This window comes from Acyrthosiphon pisum, chromosome A1 (assembly GCF_005508785.2).
Source record: "Acyrthosiphon pisum isolate AL4f chromosome A1, pea_aphid_22Mar2018_4r6ur, whole genome shotgun sequence".
NCBI lineage: Eukaryota > Metazoa > Arthropoda > Insecta > Hemiptera > Aphididae > Acyrthosiphon > Acyrthosiphon pisum.
In genome coordinates, this window is record NC_042494.1 from 8,742,246 (window position 1) to 8,767,872 (window position 25,627).

Below are 25,627 nucleotides of genomic sequence, written 5' to 3' on the forward strand. Positions count from 1 at the left end.
TAAATGCAGTAATATATGTATAATCTAATATCTAATCCCCACGAAAATATTTGTTAATTACAACAAAATAAATAAAATCGTTAGTCTTCGTTTAAATATTGAATTTCATCAAAATTTGAACTTCAAATGTTTATAAAAAATAAAATCAAGTTTATATATTTTTTATAAGAAATATTGTATTACATTTTCAAGTCTTATAGCTATAAAAATTGAACACTACATTTTTATTTATAAAATAATTAGTAAATGTTCATGGTTTAAACCAATTTTGTCAACATTTTAACTTTAAACTTTAAAGTTTGAATGTTTAAAAAAAAAAAATCGTGCCTGTGTTTCTTTAATATTTTTAAGGAATCTTGTCTTATATTTTCAAACTGTTTTGACCTATTAAAAATTTCTTTATCAATATTTACAGAGAAAAAACTAAAAGAATTCGAAAATGTCTATAAATAGCTCACAATGAATCAAAATATTTTGAAATTTATAACATGTATGATGTATCTATATAAAATGGTTTTATAAATGTGTTTAATAAGCATTAAAAGTACACAAAGCATTTCTTCTACTATATATCGTGTGCACTTGTACATCAAAAACACACACACATCATTGTAAAATAAATTGGTGCTCCGATCAGAATCTAAAATAAGTAGGTTAGATAATTTGTAACATTTTTTTTTGTAGTTCCGGTGAAATATTAAGTATGAGTGTAATTAGACAACAAACAATTTATAGTCGGAAAAGGTTATGAAAATAACATAATTAATTGATAATTAACTTTGTATTATTATCCATTTAGTACTAGTTATTTATTAATTATTAGATACTTGAATCAGATACTAGTGATGTAATGTGTTTACAATTGGACAGATCACTTGTTCGTCGAACAATATTGATAAATATAATATACAGCGTAATTTTTTAAGCATGCTCTACGCCTCTACCCTATTTTTATGCTTAAATTATGCATATATTCAAATTATATTTGAATTATTTCATACAATATTTCAAATTGTAATTTTTAAATAAACTTGAATAACACATTTTCAAATTCTTGAAATATTTTGTACCACTTATTGATGAACCTGTGATAATACAAACTTCTGTTTTTAAAATAGGAACCTCCCTTTTTATTTTTTAACTATTAAGTAGGTATTTTTTTTTTTTTTAATTTTGATGTATCTTAATCAACATTTGAGTAAGTAAATTTTGAGTTATATAACTTTGTGTAACAAAAATAATATATTTATGCCCTAAGGTAACAAGTTAAGTAGATTGGGGGCTAAGACGATTTGTAGAAGCCGGTAATTACTATTGATCTATGAATATAAATAATCTGTAAAAATTATCCAAGTATAATAAATATTAAATACTACATCTATAGTTTTACAATAGGTTATATTTTCATAAAACCATTTTTAAGGATAATTATCCTTAGTTTAAATATTTTAATAACTCAGAAATTACTCGTTAAACTTTTGATTTGGATACATCAGAATTTTCAAGAAAATCATTCGCTAAAGAATTTGCAGTAAAAATGGAGGGGTTCTCATTTGAAAAATATAAATTCTGTATCGTCAGAGGCCTACGGGACACTCTTCAAGTAAGAAGTATAAAAAATAACAGAGATTCTGTGAAATAAGCTTGATGAGAGAATTAGAGAAATAAGTTTCTTGGTGTCTTTCAATGTGATTGCAATGGGTTTCAGTTATTTTACAACAATATACTCACTCATTTATTAATTTACTATTATTTATAACGCAGTAGGTACATGAATTTAAAAAAAAACACTAGGTACCTTTATAATATGTTTTTATTGCGGAAAAATAACTATATTGATACAACTCACCATCTACATTTTTTATTTAGAAAAAGATTGGTATAATTGAAAATAAAATGTACCTGGATATTTTTCGTACAATTCAATATCACGTATTTTAATATTATCATAAATGCACCCTTCTCAACGACCACCCATGATTGATAGCCTGAATCCCACCATTAGTATTCAGGACAATGTTATTGAATTTTAGGTGCTGAGCAAACTAAGTTTATCATTGAGTATTTGGATTTAACGTTGATGTACACCTACTTACCTTTAAAAATACTGTTTAGGATAGTTTTTTTAAGTTCTATAAAATTATTAACAGTAAAAATGTTTGATGCATTTATAATAAAATCGTTAAATTATTTATCTTTATTTTTTTCAAAGTACCTACTTAAAATATTATATTCTTGAAATATTGAGTTTATTAAAAACTTACTACATAATGTGATATTAATAGCTTTCAAATAATATAATATAGGTATTAGGTACTACTACTATTTAAAACAAATCAGACTTCACTAATACTATTAGTTATCTACTTTGTTACGTTCTCAATATTTTAGATTCTAAACAAAACATAAAATATAATATTACTTTGAGAAAAAAATATTTTATGCAACACTTTATAAAATTGAATTGTTTTGGGATGACATATCAATTCAAAATCTTATCTATAATTATCTTAACCATACAAAAATTATGAAGATCTTGAAGTAAAATGGTAGTACTATTATTTATAGAATTATTTATTTTATTGATAAATGTACAATTGTTAATAATATTGTCCTACTTATCTTATGGCTATTGTTGTGTGGTTGACACAATGAATATGAAATATTACTATTAGCACCTATTAGTTTTGTGTCTACGAAATTTCCAGATATTTTTGAGTGACTTTAGCTCCCACGGTATTTGCACTATTCTTTTCAAAATATAGACTTACTAGAATTTATAAAACACTACGCACGCAGATGCTGAGGTGAGCGAAATGATAATAGTACCTATAGCCCCTGGTTTCCATATCATTTCTGGATATTTTAAATTTTACTTCATGAAATAAATCTCGGGATCTCGCAGGATGATCAAAAATAGTTTGTTTCACAGCATTTGCGAAACTGATACCATTGCACGAAATGGAAACTTGAATAATAAACTTTGTGTAACTCGATCAAATTACGCGGAGTTCGGTCCGATGGACGAACGAAACAACCGACTTCCATTAAAGCGGACACGAGATGCGAAGCGCAAATGACAAGTCGTGTCTAATCGGCCGTCGATAACAACGGGTCCACGCATAATTACACCTAACACCTCCAAAGTCAGTTACGAATTCTCGCAGCGCAGATCCATACAATCATTCCGGTGCTATATATCACGCTTATATAGTTTATATTGTCTGTTATTCTGCGCAAAGGCCAAGATTATCATGCATTATGGTGGCAATCGCCATCAATCCGTCAGCCGTTCTGTGTCTAATACTCATTCATTACAGTATTCAGTGTTGTATTACTGAGCAGTACCTTACGTAAGCTGGTCCGGATTCCAGAGCGGCTGGAAGTTACGAGCTGTTAATTTCAAGTGTCCGGTACGCGCTCAATATAGTATCTGATTCGTTGAGTGGAAAATAAAATGCTTCCGATTCCCAGAAGCAGACGATACGGCCGTCGCCGTGCTCAAGTCGGAAGTTATTATTTCCCGACTGCGATCAAAGTTCACGCACAAAACGAAATTATAACGCACGGGTCCACGAAATCATTTATTTTGTAATATCTCCGGTAAGACAATATTATACATTACGCGTGTAAGATAATAATATAGTTCAAGCATTCCGTGGTATCTGGTACGTATAATACTGTCTATTTCCCGAGTAAAAAGCACTCAGCATCCCGCGATGCGCAATCTCCGACCTGCTGGTTAAATCTTTTCTCTCGCATAGTTGTTTTTCCGTTTGGATAATTGACACAGCCTCGAAAATAAAACAAATAAAAACAGCTGCACCTCAAAACTTAAAAATCTCACCACATACTGATGTTTATTTTATGAGTCTCGGATTTCTAGCTATACAGAAAATAATATAGAAATAGCTTCGAGTTTGGATGACGTGCCGGTGCAATTTATTCAACCAAAAGCGAAGTTAAATCATTACGTCAGTAACTCGACATCTTCGACATCAGCTCATCAAACTACATAAATATACATGAAAACTGAGAATAATATTATTTTAAATCCTTTATCAAGCACCCCCGCAGTCCTATTTACACGCCATCGAATCGATATTGAAACGATGCAGTGTGTAATACTATTTGGTTGGACATCGGGCAAAACATATTTCGTGGTAATTATAGACAAAAAATGTACCTGAAACTATTGCAAGTTTATGTAAAATCTACGTACTTACTATTATCAGCAATTCAAGATTTCGTATCCATATCGTGTAACTCGACAAACACCTCTATATTATGAAAACCTCAGCAGCGGTAGAAACAGTTATTATGTCCGCGACATTTACTACAGCGATACGAATTAGTGCATATTACGTAAAATGTATATTATGGAAAACTATAAACCTGTAAAATACGTACCCACTACCAATTTTCAAGTTTCCCAGTGCGTAAAATACAAACGTAGACGTCTAAACGATTTTCTCCTAAAAAGAATAATAATATTGTATAATAGTGAAGTGGGTACTAATTGATTGAATAGATATTGTGAAACGTGTTACGTGTATCTTATTTATAAAAAACATAATAATAAAAAAACAAACATTTATATGAAAAAAAAGCATCCACGTCCGCGCGCACTGCTGGGAAAAAATAATTTATGATTGAATTATTTTTTAATATCGCATTTATAATTTAAAATTGATACTTTTTAATAAATATACATTAATTAACAACAATTTATTATTTTACTAAAATACATTTGATTTGTTTATGAAAAAAAAAGACCTACTTAATGAAATCAACCAAATTCCATGATTAAAGATGATTAATTCTGTTAAGGTATAGTTTTATTGATTTAATACCTACATAATACATATTATATTTAAAAGTATTATATTATTCAATTAAATTATAGTAATTATGTTTATTGGAATTTATGAATTTTAAGTAATTGTTATACAAGACTTAGGATACTAATAATTATCGTAATATTATTGAGTTATCAAATATTTTTACAATACTGCAACAGGAGTACGACTACTGGCTAACGAGGAGAACTTAAAGAAAAGAATAAGTTGGTGTGTGTATCAGTATTTGAAAATGGATATATTCTATACTTCGATTGGACGTATGCTGCATATAGGTGAGGGGAGTGTATAGTGTGCGTATAGTCGTATAGAAAATCAACTTTTGTGCCTCTAAAATATACAGAAAAACATATGTATCGGTATAAGTATAATAATATATAGTTCGTACGTTTTATATTCACCTAACTTATCGTGTTTATTATTATTATTATTATTATTATAATATATAGTAAAGCCAATACATTGTATAGTGAATTTATAAAATAACACTTCTGTCACGTACAAAATAGGTGTGTTAAAATATTTCGTTTGACAAATTATTACTAGAAAAAAACACTATTGGGAGTTTAACACAACAGTTGTGTACCGTTGCGTACGTGTTTGTTTTAATTAATCATATACGGAAAGGGGTTATTATTTAACAGAGAAGGTTAGACATAAATGTTTTATGAAGGTATATATAGGAATATAATATAAAGGCTCAGAAAGTTTCTTCATTTTCAATGAATATACCAATTCGGCGTCCCTACATTTTGTTTTTGTATTTGTTTGTACCAATGTTTGGTAGGTATGTAAGTATGTTGTTTGAATTTAAATGAAATAAATCCGCATTTAATTAAATGCCTAATCATTTATTTTTTATGCATGACTGTAATACTTTTTTATACAAAATATTTCAATTTATTTACTATCGACTTTTACTTGATATGTTGAATACGTTAATATCATTACTTATTACGGTGCTCTCAGAACGTAAGCAAGTACTAAATAGTATACACTGTTTTAGTATTAATAAATTGATGAGCATATACGTAAATATTAAACGTCACTTAAAATTAAAGCTACTCCTTTGGAACCTATAACAATTACCATGTATTTGTTAATAACATCAGCCACCGGGACTCCTAGTAAACATAATATTATTTTGAAATATTGCTTTAGTCATATTGCTTTATATAACTTGCCAAGATGTACAACGTTTAAAATACAACATGACGTTGTGAATAATAACAATTACGTTGTTTAATATCTAAATAGTCATTCACACTTTCATGAGAAAATTATAATAAATAATTTCTGAGAGAAATTTGTATAAATCGATTAAAATATGTTTAGTAGTTGTTGAATTTGCATATAACGATTCACGAATAAGTACAACAAGCCATCCTTCAAATTGGAAATTGAAACTTTTTACTGCTCCTAAATATGACGTCACACACACACACACACACACACACACACACATACACAAATAGAACAAACAAGTATTTCAAAATCAAGCCAGTGTAATAATATATAAGTAAATGCGCATGAATAAAACAAGACGAGAAATAAAACGGATGGTTTATATTTTCCGCTGAGGATACATTTTGTTCCCCAGCTCGTTATTCGTATGAAGCTTGGCTATCGAACGTTTGAGTAGGTAGGTACGTTATACCTATTTGGCTAAACGATTGAAAACTCTAAAAATTCACAAAGAAGCCACGAATTTACGTGCATCGTTTCCATATCATTAAATTGGCTTTCGAACGATTCAGCACATTGAATTTTTTTAAACTGAAAATTTAAGTGTAATTAAAAATAAAAATAATAATTTATATTGTTAAAATAATAGTTTTAATTAAATATGACGTATAATATATTATATAAATAAAATGTGCGATAAAAATGTTTAAAGACATAGTCATAACTCGTACATTTTAATATTATAAATAATATGTCTATAAAGTATATAAATAATGGATTAATAGGTACATAATAAGTTGTTATAACTTGCATTTTATTATGCCGATTATCCGGCATTGCGTTGGTCAACTTAGTCTAAACATTTTAATAAATTAATGACTTTTATGCCACATATTCAATTTATTTTAGATTCTGAGCGGAGCGATGATAGATTAATTCTAAAATGATATGGGATTTTTTTATTATGATTTTTATTTGTGTCTGTCATCATCTTTTGGGGCAATAAAAAATAAAAATGCTTTGGTTTTCTACTTTGGCATTTTTTTGGTTAGGTATATAGTTGAGGGTATATTAAATGTTCACCGAATTTTTATAGTTTTCCATATATCATACAATTTTCAAAATATTTTAATTCATTTGAGCTATTTATAAGCATACGTTTCGAATTTTTAAGAAGTTTATCAAATTTAAAATACAATAATTATTTTGTACTTAAAAATTTATAAAATGTTCCATAAAATAGCTAAGGATTGAAAATGTAAAACAAGGTTCCACGTAAATAGGTTATACGTATATAAATTACTTTATTCACAATAATATCATCAAATATACCTACTTAGTAGTTAGTAATAACATAGGCTGACTAACCGTCTTCCCTCAGAATAGTTTTTCTTAATTTTACCTAGTTAATATACAATATGCCATCAAACATATAATAGCTGTTTTCTACTCACAAATCAACCAAAGTCGTTCGTGAAATAAATAATATTCTTACAAGGTAGGATTATAATACTAAATAATCATAATGTAAAATATTTACCTGTTGAGCTCTTTAGTAATTAGTTTTAAAAAAACAAATTCATTTTAAATGAGATGTTAACTAACTTTAGGAGTTCCGTTAACGAACGGTTTCTTTTCAATAGTATACACATGCCTTGTAAATTAATTAATCACATAAACTTAAATATAAAATGTACGCAATATTGTATATTTCTTAACAATTAAGAAATAAATAAATTAAAATCAATACGACACGTAGAAACTTAAATTTTATTGTACTATGTATTGGTTCACATATTTAGTCTATTCAAACATTTTAGTAACTCTAACTATAATATCTTAATACTTTGGGGACAAGCGTGCCTGCATTAGATATTTTTATGAAAAATAGTTTAGTTGAAAAATATTAAAAATACATATAAGTATGCACACTGCACAGTTATTTTTTTATAAGCATTTAAAATTTGATTTTTGCCAACATTTATCAATTTTAAAATTTAAAAACGATTTTGTTGTTAAAAAATTATAAAATGTTCAACTTTTATAGCTAAGGATGAAAAACTTACAACCAAGTTCCACGTAAGTAGGTTATTTTGTAACCAAAAATTTTCAAAAGTATAAAAACACAGTTTTTATAGTTATTTTATGTTGAAATTTGGAGAAAATTACATAGTAAATAACCAAGAATAACGTTTTTAGTTATTTTGTTGTAATTTTATAATATTAATTCAACTTACCGGCTACCGCGTATTACCGTATTAATAAATAAATAATAACAATATCAATATAATATAAAATATCCACACTGACAAACCGTCACTGCTCAGAATCGTTTTTCGTATGCAATTCAAATTTAATAACACCCATTATACAGTGACCCACTTGTAACCTACTGTACAGTAGAGTGACATCCACTTACCCACCTTTTTACACCTTTCTCCTTATAGATAAAAACGTATCGTCGACTTTTTCATGGCTTCAAAATCGCATACCAAAAAATTATTAAAGCCACATTCCTAGGTCATCAAACTTTTTAAATGATTTTCAAAATTGATTTTCAATGTCTATCCGGGTCAGTTCCAAATTTCGTTTCATAAAAATTATTAAATAGATATGACAATTAGCAAAGTTGGAAAAAAAATCGAACTTTTTCAATCATATTACTGAAAATGCAGTTTTTAGTGGTATTTTACAGTGTACTGTGCTTACATGTTGGTAAACAAATTAAAAAATCACATCATTGAAAGAATAATACATTTATTGCAACTCTCAGAATCTAAAATATTATACCTAATACGTTTATTTATATCCATCATAAATATAACTTTTCAAAGTTACCTTATTATAATGATTTATTTAGGTATCTACTCGTTAACTCGAGTTCACTTTGACGTTTATATTTTGAATTTTTATTTATTTATTTTTATGTAATCGGTACCTAATAACTAAAAAAGAGTATATTTACTATTAATCAAAAATGAGACTATTTTTAGTATTTAGCCATTGTTATAATATTGTATACTGGTAATAACTATGTATATGTTGATTGTGTGTTTATTCATTCGTAATTTAAATTTGGTTTTGGTATACTTCATAGCAAATCTAAACTGTTATTTAATTTTATTCTCACTACATCGTTTAGTTAAAAATTATCATTATGACACTTTATTTTGGTTGATGAATGATAATATTAGATATATTACCTATAAGGATTTAGTGATTTAGTACTCAATTTTATTGATCACTAGAAACTATTAAGTATACTTACTGGAAATTTATTAAATATTTAAGTATTTTCATGCCATGATAAAAATTAAAATAAAGACTTTATAGAATTACTTAGTAGACTATTTTTATTGTATGGAAAAAGAGAACTTGAAATATGCACTTTTATGGGCAAACACATTTTTATTATTTTTTTTTTTTGTTACCGATACCTATATAATAAAATAACATATATTACTAATTTTAATAGTTTAATTAAACTAAACATGTGATATCTACTTTAATAATATTGTGTTTTTATGTCATAGAATAAACTTGAAGATAATATACTTAAACAAAAATTAAGTCATAAAATAGTAAAATAAATATTTTTCTTCGATTTTATTAAACTTGAATGTTGACTTTACTTAGAAAAAGCGTAGGTATTACCTATAAATATCTTCCTGTGAAAGTATATTATAAATAAATAGGTATATTATAAAATGTAATATTAAGTACTCTCTTTTATCTTTTCACATTATTTATAATGAATTTAAATCAAATGAGTCTAACAGATTTATTTTACTAGAATATATCATATATTATTAATTTTGTCTTCAATTTTGAATTTCTATTGTTATGAAAACTTAAAATACTTACATAGTGAAAACATACAATTTCAAAACTTTAAATTTTTTTTTTTTGAAGTAATATGCAGGACATTATAAATATATAAATAGTCTACCTATGCATTTACTATAAAGTTACTATTTATATACGAATTAACTATGAAGTTTTTAATACTATTATATTTTTGAGATAGTTTAATAATTGTAATGTTTATTATATTATGGTGTATACGATATACCTACGTATAGTTTAGATTCTGAATGTACCGAATGATGAATGTTTGATTTTACAATCAATAATGTAGTGAAGAGCAGTGTTTATATTATGTTTTTCTTGTAAAAACTATAAGGAGTATTTAAAAACTTTTATCGGACCTTATCTATCGATTGAAAATTTAATCTAGTTGGTACTTTAGATAAGTAAACATTTGATTATTGGATTAGTTTCTTCAAGCATATTGGAAAGTTCCCGGTATTTAACGTCATCGATATTCGCTAATTTGTTGTAATCCACCAATAAATATGGTAGAAACTTACTACCTACTTCTTACATAATATTATGTGATTATCGTAGTTTTAGTATTTAGGTATAATAATTAAAATTATTTTGAGAACTATCCTTTGATGTCGGTGTGCAAGCGAAGAGAGAAAATTGTTCTAAATACTAGATTTGAGTAACCGGACCGGACATTTAATTATTTTAGATAATATAAGCTTATATTAATTAAAAAGGAATACTGTTTGTATAATAATTATACAGAGCTTATAAATTATAATTAAAATGTGCTAAAATCCAGTACCGGTTAAATTTATTGAATGGAATACCTATATGTATTATATTACCAACTATGTTTATTTTTAGTTTCCCATGTTCAAGGACTTAATTGACGTAATTTATTGTACTTGTTTTTCAGAGACATATTTCTTGACTACGACCAAAGTTCTTTTCTGTTTGAACAGATGAATATAGCAAATTAATTGTCTCGTACACAATTAACTGGCCACCCACCCATTAATTGAATTTTATTCATTCACATCCAATTCAAAACAAATTAAATATTTATTTGTGCATACAAATAATATAACAAGTGCAGTCAGACATAAATTACACATGGGCGAATATTGAATGTGATCTTGGAACAACGCCTGATTTGTGTGTATCTTAATTATACAACTCTGTATTAGGCACGTAGGTAAACAACTAAGAAGTAAATAGTCTCATTTTCCTGGAATTAGTGTTATAAGCTCAGTGGGATTTATTTTTCATATTATGCGTATATAAGGAAATGTGGTTTTTTTTTTGTTTTGAATTTGTTTTTGTATCATGTTGAAAACTAATTTCTCCACGGATGTAAAATCTTAAACGGTTTTATAATCCTTCCGTAAAGTAATACAACAACGTGATACAACAGTTCTGTGATGTATATAGTTTTCTAATGCCTACATTTATCCCATATTATGGTTTTTGCTTTTTAAACTGAAAGAAGATTTCACAATATTAGGTATATACGTAGTTACAATATTATAAGGGAGACAGAAACCACATCACGCATGCATACGGCCATACGGGACGAGGAAACTACTAGGTACTATGATCGGTAGCGCAACAAGAAATTTCCCGAGGGATATCCATAGTTATTGAAACAATAAATTTACATTAATAGTGAACACACTTTGTTCTTATAGAGGGCCGGAGGGGGGAGGGGTCTACGACCAGGAACTTACTGGATGCAGTGGGGTATGTATTTAAGTGTTAGGCTATCAAAAGTAGCATCTAGCGCTTTTTTTTTGTATTATTAATGTATTTTTAATGCATTTTTTTATTCACAATGATAAAATTGTCAATTTAGTATTAAATAAAATAAAAATCGTTATTATTACTGTCGATAAAAATATTCAAGAAGATGATTAATGTGGGGGCATCGTGGGGGAGCTGTAATCACCCCCCCCCCTCTCATCCCCTTCGCTTCAAGATTCAGATACACCACTGAAAATGAATTAATACCAAATATGATATATAATACAACACTAGCTGTAATATATACTACATTGTCATCGTCATCGTCATCGAAAAGAGTATAAATAAATACGTGTGGCTGACTAAAATAGATATAACGGGCAACCGATAACGACAACGTTTATTCTTTAAATTATTATATTATTATTACAGTATCACACATGCTTACCCTTAGGATTGTAAATTCTCCACGCACGCTCCTACATCCACGGTGACGTATTGAAACCGCGCAGATACTGATATATAAGTAATCGGTTTTTAAAATTCGATCTCGATTTTTTTTTTTCTTTAAAATTATTATTTCAATCTCGGTGTGTCCCGCGGCGAACACGCGCAGGTGATCCAACACACATCGGTCACTGGAACCGGCGACGAGGGAAAGATTTCAAAACGACAGTATTTTATTATATTATGCGATGGACAACGCCGGAATGAAGTGAAATTGAACGGGACCGGAGATTAGAAGTTTTTCGGCCCGTCGACTTTAACAATATCACAATATAATGATCATATTATCGTGCACGGTCGTATTATTTTGTGCTGTCCGGAAACAGATCCGCGTATATACGTTCGATGCGAACGTCTACTTCCGGCCGGCCGCCGGTATCGGAAACACCGCGTTTCGATGGCCGCCGCCGCCCGCCGAGCACTGCAGCTGCTACCGTACAACAACACACACGCGCCCACACGCCGTCCGTCGACGTTTGCTGCCACCGCCACTGAGACACCACTCGTCGTCGTCGCCGTCGCCGCCGTCGTTTACCGTCGCCGGTTAGCGTCCTATACAGCGCGAGCACACACACGCACACACTTGTTGCCGCGGCGGTGGCGCTAACGTCCGAGACTCGTGTGCCGCAAGTGATCGCAGTCAACAGTATATAATAATAATATCATGAGCTCGCCGAATAATAATGATATAATGTCATACCGCGGTGTGATATCATCGGAGCCAGATTAATGGTTGTCGTCGTTGATATCGCTCCGGAGCGATACGTTCTTATGTTACACCCAATCAATTGGCACCGGCTTTATAGTTTTTAAGACGATTCATACGATTTTGTTTTGCGCAGTAGGTATACGCAATAAATGGTTATAAATTATTATCACGTCTTATTATTATTGTTTATTAAACGCCGAAACGGCAATTTTACATAGTATAACGAATATGGTATGAATACAGTAAGGTAGGATACAGAAATAATTTAGATAAAAGTATAAATAATTCAGAGTATACATGTTATAATATAGATAAATAGTATAATAAAATTATAAACTAGTATAATTATAACACTGGTCCACTCATGTCAAATATCTAGGAGTCACCATTGGCCGCACTTTAAACTTTTCCCAGCACATTCAAAATATAACCCAAAAGGCAACAAAAACTCACGGCATACTATTCCCGATCTTAAACAAACGAAGCCCTATCCCAACCCTATCCCAACAAAGGATAAACATACTCAAAATGTACATAAATCCAATACTTACGTATGCAGGCGCTGCCTGGGCTCCATTCATCACCAAGTGACAATGGAAGAAGATCGAAGCCGTACAGACAATTGGCTTGAGAACGATACTGGGCACTCCAAACTACGTAACAAACAGAGTCACTCTCTCCACCGCCAATCTAAAACAAATCCACTCCCAAGCCACCTCATTCTTTCACAAAAACTCTCTTTCAAGATTTATGCATATACGACAGCTCGGGCGTGAAGAACAGGCCACACCCTCTCGAACCTTGAAAAATCCAAAAATAAATAAATTGGGTTTCAGAAAACCCACCCTCTCAATCACTTTAAACACAAAATCATACCTAAACCTCCACTACTAGTAAAGGCACAAAGCCTGGTATATAGAAGACCCTTGGTCGCCCACTAAGCAACGCAAAAGATTATAAAGGTAGAAGTATACTTAGTGGCTTAAGGATTATTGGTTGTTTGCAGCTCTGAGCATGCGATGTCGAGTGTGGTTGTGCCCATAAGAGGTCTTGTGGGTTGTGACATAATTGTGATTGGTTTCTGGAAGAATGAGAAGGAACTCTAAATGGGATGGCTGCAAGGAGATCAGGAATGTCCAAAGAACCATTTAGAATTGAGTTTAGAAAGTCTAAGTCTGCTTTAGCCAAACGAGAGGTAAGAGTTGGGATGTTCAAAACTTGCCTTATGTTGGAATAATCATGATTTTCATGATAAATTTTCATTTTGAAGGCAATAAAGTTAGGAAATTTATTTTGGACGCGTTCAAGTCGTAGCTGGTTTTCGACTAAATATGGTTGCCAGACCACAGATCCAAACTCTAGAAGAGAACGGAAAAGGGCATAGTATAACGTACAAAGGCATCCAAACGACTTAAATTATTTAGTATTACGCGTATGATCTTATCGCTTATTATCAGATATTAAACTTAAATACCTATGTTTTTCTCTACAGCCCGAAGGTATTTTTATTCAGACGGACATTAGTTTTTAAGAATACAATAGGTTCTAATGAGTGTATAAATAATATTATAAATGTAAACATTATAAACACAATTTATAACGATAAAATACGCCCTGCAGTTGAGCAGTTGGCTGAAATCCATTCATCCGGACATAATACACATGAGTAATATAATATATATTATATACATACACATTTTGTATACATTAACATGTTTGGGGTTGTTCCTCAATGATATAGGTAGTCCCTTTCTTTTCTTCCTTAGCCAAAGTCACTTTAACTAAGTCATACGCCTCCAGGCGCCTGAGTGAGTTGTCAAGACGTTGCTTATTAACTATTATAATATTATAGTATCTACCTTATAATATAGTACTCTTAATTAATAATTATTATTGTGTGTTGTCGCTCTTATGCTATGAATTTCACAAATCATGGTTGTGTTTGACATTTTACTTTCACTCTCACCCTTAAAATATATCACATCGACCAATGAAAAAACTGAAATCGTTCGTTAAGATAATAAATGAATACATGCATTCGACCACTGTTAAAATCTTAACGATCGCAAGGCTATTAAACGAACTAATTGTTATTGTCTTTTCGTTTCTTAACAAGTTAATGGAAATACGTTTTGATTTTTCCCGACAACAGTATATTTTAGGGTAGTAGGTGTAATCCAAAACTCATACCAAAAGTTCCATGTACCAAAATGAGATCGATTTCCGTAATGCTATTGTTGGTTATACTATAAATAGGTAATAGTATAGATAGTCGTACTGGAATCGTAACAGTATAGTTTTCCATAGTATAGTGAAAACTAATAATGAGCTTTGCAACATACTCGTCTTAAATAAAGTCAACAAGAGTCGTTGTTTTTTTTTCTTTGATTAAGAAAATTTTGATAATAAATTGTCCTAGATACTTGTTATTTTCATGAGCTATAATAATATAGTATAATTAACATGACAATATATTTTCTTAAATTGTATTATTCGCCATTAATATCGTGCTAAATGTTGAGTATTAAATATTAAAAAAATGTATATTTTCTTTCAGTTTTAATTGAAAAGAAACATGTTTATAATCATATATTTGTTACGTTACCATTAATCGTTATTGAATAAATTATAAACAAAATGTTTATTTTTACTTGAAACCAAAATATACAAATTTAAGAATAAAATACGAAATATATTAAGAAATAGATTACGAATATTAATTTAAATATTTATTTGCTGTGAAAAATGAAAATGGTAATTGTGCATAATGTTAATTAATATTTCTTCTTACTATTGATTGTTACTTTATTTTAGAATAGCTTATTTTTTTATTCTTTAAAATATTCTTATTTGCGAATACCTACGTGGTTTCACATCTTGACAGCCAATATATTTTATTTTATTTTAATATTATATTGTTGGTGTGTTGGGAAAATTTGAAACTTTAATTGAATAATATTTAATGTAACAGGAAAACTATTTCAATATAGTATTTCTGTTTTTATTGTATATATACGAATAATGTATTCCTACAGTGCGTTTCTATATTTATTTCAATTCTAATTTTGAATATTTATTCAGACTATTCATTGTTCAGCAAAAACATTTTGATCGTTATTTTTTTATTTATATACCGAAAAGAATAAAACACCTTCGAAATTTTAGACTACAATTGTATTTTTAATGTAATAGATAATAATTATTATTGTAGAATGATATAATCATTATAAAATAAAAAGATACAACATTGGTTCATAGTATAATAATTTACTTTTTACCTAGAGAACTCGTCTAACAGTCTTCATATAATTCCACATAATTATATTAGGTATTGATTTGGGGTTGTGAACGCACTTCTGTATATTTTATCATTGTACATTTTAAACTCCTGCAAACCAATGTACCTATTCAAATCAATTGAGAATTTATTTGTATTTTTAAGTATTAGTTTAAATTTGTTAAATTTATTACCATTTCAGTATTTATAATTAAGGCTTTAGCCCTTACCTTATAACGAAACATAAGGTCAAGAGATTAATATTATTATCCAAATGTATTAAACTTAGAAAATTATAATATAACGTGAATTGTTCATTTAGATTGAACCTTAAGAAGTTTTTTTCTACGGTAAATGGATAGCTTTTATAATATTTTGTAGATAAAGAAAAAAATAAAGTTTTAGTACAGCTGTAATAGTAATGAATAAATATTATGTTAACTTCAAAAGTGTACATAAACATCTCTGAATAAATTGTTAAAAAGTTTTCATTAATTAGCATGTCGAAGTTAATTATGAGATACAAACTTAGAACTAACCTAGTTTTTATAATTTTATTAATTGTAAGATTTTAACAAAACTGTTTCAAAGTTTATCATTTAACAATTTTAAATTTACATCTATTATTATGACTGAAGACCGAACTACTTGGCAGAATTATAGAATACTCTCTTATAAATAAATATAAAAATCTCAATGCTAATTATATCTAACGTTCACTATAAAAAATAAGATCTGACTACTTATTACCATGGACAAATTGAAAAACAGGAAATGGATACTTGTGTTCTCCACCGCCTGTTTATACAAATGGTATTATAATTTCCTCTAAAAACTCTAATAACACCTGACGTATTTCAGATACAAGAAAAGCTATGTTTCCTACACCAATGTCGAACAAAAAAAAACTAATATAAAACAAAATTATTTTTATAATACCTGATAAAAACATTTCACATTAACCATTAACTCTATAGTCTGTCCCAATGTCCCATAACTATATTTAATTAAACAAGGTAGCCATTCTTATTATTCAGCTGCTCACGAACGATCAATCTTTATAATTATTATTTGTTACGTGGTCCTAACTTCTAACACATAGATCATTTATAAATGTCATATGCTCATATATCATATTATATGATAATAAACAAATAAATACACATTGCTTAATTTTTAAATCACATCCCGTGTATTTTTTTTTTATGTTAAGGTATTACGGGCATATAAGTGAGTATTTGCACTATTTTTACAGAGTATACGCTAATTTACTAAATGGTAATTGGGTTTACGCCATATACAACCCCGTATACCCTCCAAAACACCACTGCTAGGTATCCGATTTGTTTGGAATCACTTATACTAAATACCTACAAACTACAACTGTTTTATTATGAAGCAAATTTAATCTGGTAATGATTTTCAATTGGTATGCTATCAAAAGCAATAAATTGTATACATTGTAGAAATACAGTCAGCCACGGTCGTTAATGACGTATTATAGGTACATAGCTTTCCTGATTTGGTGAATATTCAGTCGATTAAATTGTACCCTCGTAAATTCGGCCGTGACACGCAAAATCCACGCTTGGGTAGTTATAATTACCTGCAGTGCATAATGTTAAAGGGTGATCAGATTGTGTGTCTAATAAAACATTTATACAAATTATATTGTCTAATGATACACAACTGCTTACATATTTTAGAGATATTCCAAAATTACCACTCCAAAAATACACCATAAATTATAGCGTTTTCATAATTTAGAACCTACATGATAATACTCTGCATTCACGTCATCAAAGCACGACCAGATGGCGAGTTGAACTCGATGGGCCGCGTGAAATTTGGGTCAGCTCAGTAATATATGGACGAAAATATATAAATAGGTACCCCGCGAACTCTGAACAACGAAATATGAATAATAAATAAACAAATAATAAACAATATGTCTTATTGAAAAATAGGCCGTTAACTTTTTAGGGCTGGTTAAAATCCCAAAACTAGGTCGATCGGCTGATACTTTTGCCTACCCGGTGCTGCATCAAAGCTGCACCGTCGTCAACCTCTAAGGCTGTACACTGCGTTTTTCGTCTAATTAAAAAATATACATTGTTTTATATTAGAGTATACAGCTACTAGCTATACACGACGGATGTGATAAGCCACATTTTCATACGCGGCGGAAAACACCGGAAAGCTTGCGTTTTGGCGGACGATTGCTGAAATAATAAAAACGCAAATTTCTAATTTTACATCGTTTAAAATTAGCGCGGGCTATACTGGTGACTGAAAACGCTTCATTCCACAATTTTATGACTTTGGGTATATGTTATTTTAAAAAGTAATAGTCTTTTTTTTTTTGTAGTGTAGTGAATCTATATAGTTAGTACTTGGGTATACTTTGAGGGGTTAAAAGTAGATAATTCTAAGCAGTTATACAATAATTGCTTAGGGGAAAAAATAACCATAGATATTATAAACTTAATTTTCACTAAATATTTTTATTACCATTTTCTTAAATGTTGCTTAAATGATTTAAGGTGAACCACCCCTCATTATACTGACCTATAAAATGTATATTACATTATTATTTGTTTGTGATCCTAAATATTGCACAAAATGTTCAATACTTAGTTAATTTGTCACGGATTTAAAATATAGTCGACCGTGCGAAACATAATTTATTTTTCGTTTGCTCGGCTGTGCAATACGTGTACCTATACAACTCACTGGAACTCAGTGATAATGACACGACTATATAGCTGAGAGACGCTTGGGACACATAAAACGGTTTATAGTGTTCCGATAACGACGACAGCACGTCACCGGTGATCGATGAATAACGAAATATCTAAGCCTTCGAACGTCTACGGACATGAGTTTATGATAAATTATTCTACGTGAATTTACAATTTTATTCATATGTTGGAACACAGAACGTATAGATCAAATTGAATACATTCTTACACGAGATGAAAAGTACATTATTCACCTAAATCTATGATAGTGAAGTTAGTTATTTTTTTTATTATTATTGAAACAATTAAGTACGTATACTTCCACGTTTATTTTATTTGTGACATTTAACATGTATTTTAGATTCTGAATGGAACGATAAATGAATTGATTTTACAATGATGTGCGTGTGTTTTTTTTACTTGTGTCTGCCATCTCCTTTTATGACAGTCTAACTGCTTAGAATTTCTTCAACAGTTTCTTTTCTGATAGGAAAGTGAGTCTAGTTGGTACGTTGGGGGGGGGGGGGGGGTCAAAAGTAAAAAATGACTTATAGTTTTCCAAATCACAAGGGAAAAGAAAAAAAAAAAATAAGGAAAAACGGGAATTTTTAGGCAAAATCAGTTTTTGTGTCAAAATATAGTATCTCCAGGTACAATATTTAATGAGTAATAAAACATTTTACCAATATACTATCCACATGAATCACAGAAAAAACATGATATATCAGTTATCAACTTTGTCGTGGGTTTTTTTGTGACTAAATATGATAAGTTAAATCTAAACAATTATCAGTTGGGTATCATATTATATTATATTTTAAACTGTTACTTGAATTTCTTTACTGACATAGTGTACATGAACCTAATTTTACCTGTTATTTTTACTGGCGGGGTTTACATGCACCCGCAACAATATAGGTATCGATTCCGACAGAATAGTTCATATATATATTATTTCAATTGAATCCTACTATTCTGTGTTTGTATTAATTTTATTATAAGCAGAATAAGTGATTTTTTAATTAAAATTTGAATATTAAATGAAATACACCGTTATATTTTAGCCTTACATAATTCGTTAACTATAATAAATAATCTTTAAATAAATTTCGATTACACCATTTCTCTATACTATTTCCATGAATTGCCGCGTATTCAATGGATTTTAATGCAATTTCTTCCTGTGAGTTTCCGACAAATTTTGTTCCCAGGAATAACCTATCCACATGTATTTTATGCTCATATTTAAAATTTTCATGAGAACAATATTTTAAACATTAATAATATTAAAAAATATTGAATATATTATATAGTGTAACTGTCTCTTTCAGTGGTATCGTCCTTACTAGTATAACAATGTGTCCACGTTTTGAACACACTACAGCCTATGGGGAAATATATTATGCAATAGGAAGCCATTTACGCCTATTATCAATAACAGACGTGTGTAAAGAATTTACTGTCCAGTTTCCACTGTTAGTACTTAGTAGTGGTACGTAATATAGTGAAGACGATAATATTATTGAATGAGTACGGTCTTCAAGATGGTTCACCGCTAAGACTTTCAATGTGGGTGAGATTTTAATTGATGGGTGACCATGCCATGGCTCATCCAGTACACCCACTAAGCCACCGGTTTAGTCCTATATAAACTTCACTTTGCAATTTATTATTCATGTCTTAAAATATATGGTAAGTTATAACTAGTTGACATTTTATTTACATTATTATATGATAATATAATAATGATTCGATTGTAAATATGTGTATGGTTGGGGAAGTTCAGTAGATTTTCGGTGGATGTGGGATCCGGCCGCCCAGGTCAAGTAATTTTGCAAGGGTTGGATAAATTATTAACTTACTACGGTTTTTATTGAGTCTTATGAAATCGGTATACTAAGACATGAGGTGTCGAGTTTATTTTGAACGTTTTGCTGCGTCGGCAAACAAATCTAAAACTAATGCTTGTCCATTATTAATAATTATTGTTTTAATGATACTCAAAAGCTTATGAATAATTTCACTAATATAGGGAAATATGTGGTTTACTTGACCTAAAACAGTAAAACTGGTAACTGGTGTCAATAATGAACTGTGGATGTATCAAATATTTTCTATATTAGATGCCATTCATAGATATACATAAATTATGAAGTAGGTAAGTACCTAATTGAAATATTGAATTGCATAATTTTGGTATCAGTTGTTTTGGATCTCTATATAATATCCTTTTCAATAAATATTAAATAGATACTCAAGAAATGAAGAAACTTATGTAATTGTATAAACATACAAAAACTATATTGTGTTTGTGTGTTTATAACTTTCATTTAACTTTTGAATATTTAATATATAATATTATCAGTTTTGATGTCAACAATTGTGAACCGATTTCATTCAAACATAATAATACTGCGTATTACAATAAATATATAATATTATAACATGACCTTTTGACAATATTCGCTTAACTCTTCGTATTGGTGACAATTTCATTTCATGTTTCATTGCATAGGTATTATATTATATTCTTAACCAGTAAAAACCACGTACCATGGAAATGGTTTAATTTTAAATAGGATTTCCTTCTTTGTGTATAAAGGCTATATTTATGTCATATATATGTCATCATGTCATACTTCATAATGCCCCTTATTTTATGATTTTAAATTACAAAATAACTATAATATTATATGCCCTCGAAAATGCGGCTCCGAGCACGTCACTTATTACTGATGATTGCAAACATTCTCAACAGTGGTTATATTATGTTGAACGGCCATTTAAACAAAGACCCAATAATGGAAATTTGTTTACAATGAATTCAAAGCATATCGACTAATACGCGTGCAGATTTGTAATGTTTAGTGTCAAAATAAATTTCCATTATATCAAATCTGATGAAAACCTTTTTTTACGATATTGTTTTATTTTTTATCAACTGGTACAATTTAGTAGTTTTCAAAGAGCGATCCGTTTTATGAATATCCACTTTCCAATCATTATGATACATCATTATCATTATAGGATTTTTATTTATTTGTCTTTTATTCCATTTCGTTTTCCCTAACATATTGTTTATCAAATACCTAATTTGAATGTGCACACGCCACACAGTTATAAGCAATTACTCAAATATCATAATTTAAATTGTACTAATTATCTTTTGTTATGCATAAATAAGCCCTGCATTTTTTAAATTTAAATCTGATTAACAGTGTCGTTCGCAGTCACTGACAGATGAATTTATTCGTAAAATATTCAACATTTATGATTCTGTCAAATCGTATTCATTATGTTGGCTAGGGGATACCATGTAAATGCTTGTTTTTCGGTATCAGCGTTCACGTACACATATTAATTCATTTTATTAACGAATATAAATAAAGTATTGTCACTAAAACAACATAATACACAGTATAATACGCATAACCTATAGTATGTGTATAATATTGTACAATAATCAATAGGAAGGTACACAGCTTTTTATAATATATTGCATGTCCACTGATCAGCACACTAATATTTGTTTACGTGTCATAACAGAATTTGTTTGTTTTCATATTTAATGAATGCATCCGACACAAAATATGTCGGTGTGAATATATATTTTATGAAAATTTAGTTAAATCATAAATTAAATAATGGGAAGGTTCGTTTTGTCATGGGATATTTTATTTTAAAATTGTTTTAGTTGAAATTATTTATGTTTTTGTTATTATTACTGTTCTATTTCAGTGAAACTTTAATACTTTTGCATTAATTGGAAATAACTATTATTGTGATAAAAGAGATATAATTATGATATTTACGGTACATTAAATAATATTCAAAAAAATTCCATGTTATAAATCTTTATTTAACTTTAAAAATATCAACATAAAAGGTTTATTATTGCAATTTTATTAATATTTTAAAGTTTTAAACAGCTATTAAAATTTTATCAAACAATTTTTAATTTCTCAACTTTAATTTATTATTAGTAATGCATTTCGTAATACATAAATAAAATTATATAGCAATAAATCTAAAACAATAAAAAAACAGGATACAGTTTAAGTTTATTTCAAATAATCGAGTAAATTGATCTGGATTTGAAAAAAAATGCCTATATAGTTAGGAAATCCGGACAAAATCCGTGGTGCCGTGTTTGAGAAAAAAATACAAACACACTCAGAATTATTTCTCAGTTAATAGTATAGGTACAGTATATAGAAGACAATTATTTAGTATTAACATTTATACTTAACAAGCAATACCTACGTGCATTTTATAATAAAATATAATCTATATATATATAAAAGAATTAAATAATATATACCTAAAGTGGCATGGAAAATTTACGTAATTTAAAAATTATATTTGCTTGCGCTAACCACGCATATCTTATTTAAGGTGAGACAACTGTTCCCTGACGAATGGTAATATAATGTTCAAACAAGTTGTCTTTTTAGTATATGTGTGAAAACTAAGGTCACCTAAAGTTATTTTAATAATTTATTACAAACGCCAAACATGGCTGAGTGTACCTATACTGAATTGTGTCTAATATCTACTTAGGAAATTAGAGGTCAAATATTAAATATTAATATATTATTATGTACATTGGTCAGTCATCAACGTATATTGTACAAATACTTGTGAATGAAAAAACTAAAATTAGGAACTTACAGAGTTACAGATAATTTAAAAGTTAGAAGTTGAAATTATTAATAAACTATATTATTTTGCTAGATTATATTTTATTAGTTTATTATCCACTTAAATTGGTTAAATGTATATTGTATACTATATATCAGGGATGGGCAACTGGCGGCCCGCGAACATTTCTTACAGGCCCATGCTACATTAATTCAATTTAATTTATAAAAAATATAAAATGTTAAGATTTGTCTGTATTTTATTTTATTATATTTATAAAATAATCGATATAATGTTTATCGTTAAACATAGATATAAATCCTTATCTAATATTGAACTATTAAATGTAAAGAATATTATATTATTTATAAGGGTATAGTTAACATTAGGTTTTTTTTTTGCTTTATATGTTCTCTGGCCCGCTAGAGTTTTGCATATTCAAAATTGGCCCCCTATTAGCATTGAAATAGCATCCCTGCTATATATTATTATTAAAAAAAAAAATAATAATAAATAGACATGTACTAAAAAAATGTCCATCGTTAATGATTGATCCGTGTATACACAACTACAGTATAACAGTAAATATAAAATATTATTTGCCAATAATAATTTCTTAAGATTATATTATTATATTACGATATAGATAGCTTTTTCATATATTAAAATGAAACTCATTATAAGATTAATGAACTCACAAATAAAACTAAATTTTTTTTTACATATATAAGCAGTCCGCTTAATATAAATATTAATTAATATATACTGCAAGATCTAACAGGTTTTTATTTTGTATGTCAAATTGCTAAAGCGGAAAAACGGAAACACACGGTGACTTACCCTGTTCATTATTATACAGTTTATAAATATTTTTTGTTTTTATAATTGTTTAATTGTACATATTATTGCACAATATGTGTCAAAAAAACGTTATTTGTATCCATTTATAAGTAGCATGATAAAATATATACAATGTAAGTCGGGGATATAATGAAAAAATTATATATACTTATAAATCATGCAATACTTACAACAGTTATAACGATGAACGAATTTCTTTTTGTAATAATACACAATTGTTAATGTATAGTATATATATAAATATTTTACATTATAAGTACTAATACTCATCTGATCGCAAAATATGTTGATAAAAATACAATTCAGTTGGTATAAAATAATAATCGATAGTGTTTATTATAAAAGGAGTACTAAATATTATGTAGCATTCGAATTTATTGTAATTGGTCATTAATGCTTGAAATACTCAGATATTAAACATGAATTATCCTGAAGAATTATTATCCATTTTATATTAAAATGTTCTTTTGAAAAAAATATTATTCGGAAATGTTATTGATAATAATCACCATCAAAACAATCAAGAGAATAAACCTTTTTTTTTTTTTAATAATAAAAATGTAAACGATAACGAAATATAAATACTTTTGTTACGTTAAACAATACTAAAAATATCTCTCAAAAGTAATAATTATTAAGTGTCATAAAATATTTGAATATACTTTTATTAACTCGTGTATGATAACAATAGTGTTATTTATTATTAATTTATGTAAACATAATATTTCAATCTACAAAAAATGATTAGACATTTTTTTCCACAATGTTAAGTTTTCCATAGAAATATTCGATTACAACATTAATATTTCTAGAATAATATGTGGGTGGGTGTGAGGTTGGTCTTAGTTATAATCGAACCACATTTTTTTAATAATTATTTAACTCGGTGAAACTTATACTGTAAACATAATTATTATTTAACTAATGCACATGGTGAGTCGTTGTTAATGAAATTTTAATTTGTGACTTTATATCAGTTAAATAACTAATATTTGAACATCTATTCATTGTGGTGTTATATTTTATGTATATAATGAATTATGATATAATAATGCGTATTTAATGGTTTAACATTTGTACCGGGTTATCGGGTTATGCAACCCACAGAATAATTTCCATTCGTGCTATAAATTTGCCTACACGAGACCCCGTCTCATACTTAAAACGCTTCCTCGGCATTTAAATATTTTAATTTAGTCATCGCTATTCATTAAAACAAAAACCCGTGTAGAGTGTAGGTAACCAGTGGCATAATTTGAAGAGAACAAAATGGGCA

At 28.6% G+C, this 25,627-nt stretch overlaps 1 protein-coding gene across 3 annotated transcripts in view; it reads right to left on the reverse strand.

The window, feature by feature from the left end:
* Window positions 1-12,631, reverse strand: part of LOC100166824 (neuropeptide F receptor) — an 89,168-nt gene extending 76,537 nt beyond the window's left edge. The window contains exons 1-3 of one of the 3 annotated variants that reach the window (XM_029486590.1): window positions 12,064-12,631; window positions 4,411-4,475; window positions 4,227-4,336 (exon numbers count right to left, since the gene is read on the reverse strand). The gene's annotated coding sequence lies outside the window, so the exon portion shown is untranslated. The remainder of the gene's footprint in view (window positions 1-4,226; window positions 4,337-4,410; window positions 4,476-12,063) is intronic. The other 2 variants (XM_003240445.4, XM_001943673.5) reach the window with 2 other exon arrangements.
* Window positions 12,632-25,627: the final 12,996 nt, after the last annotated feature.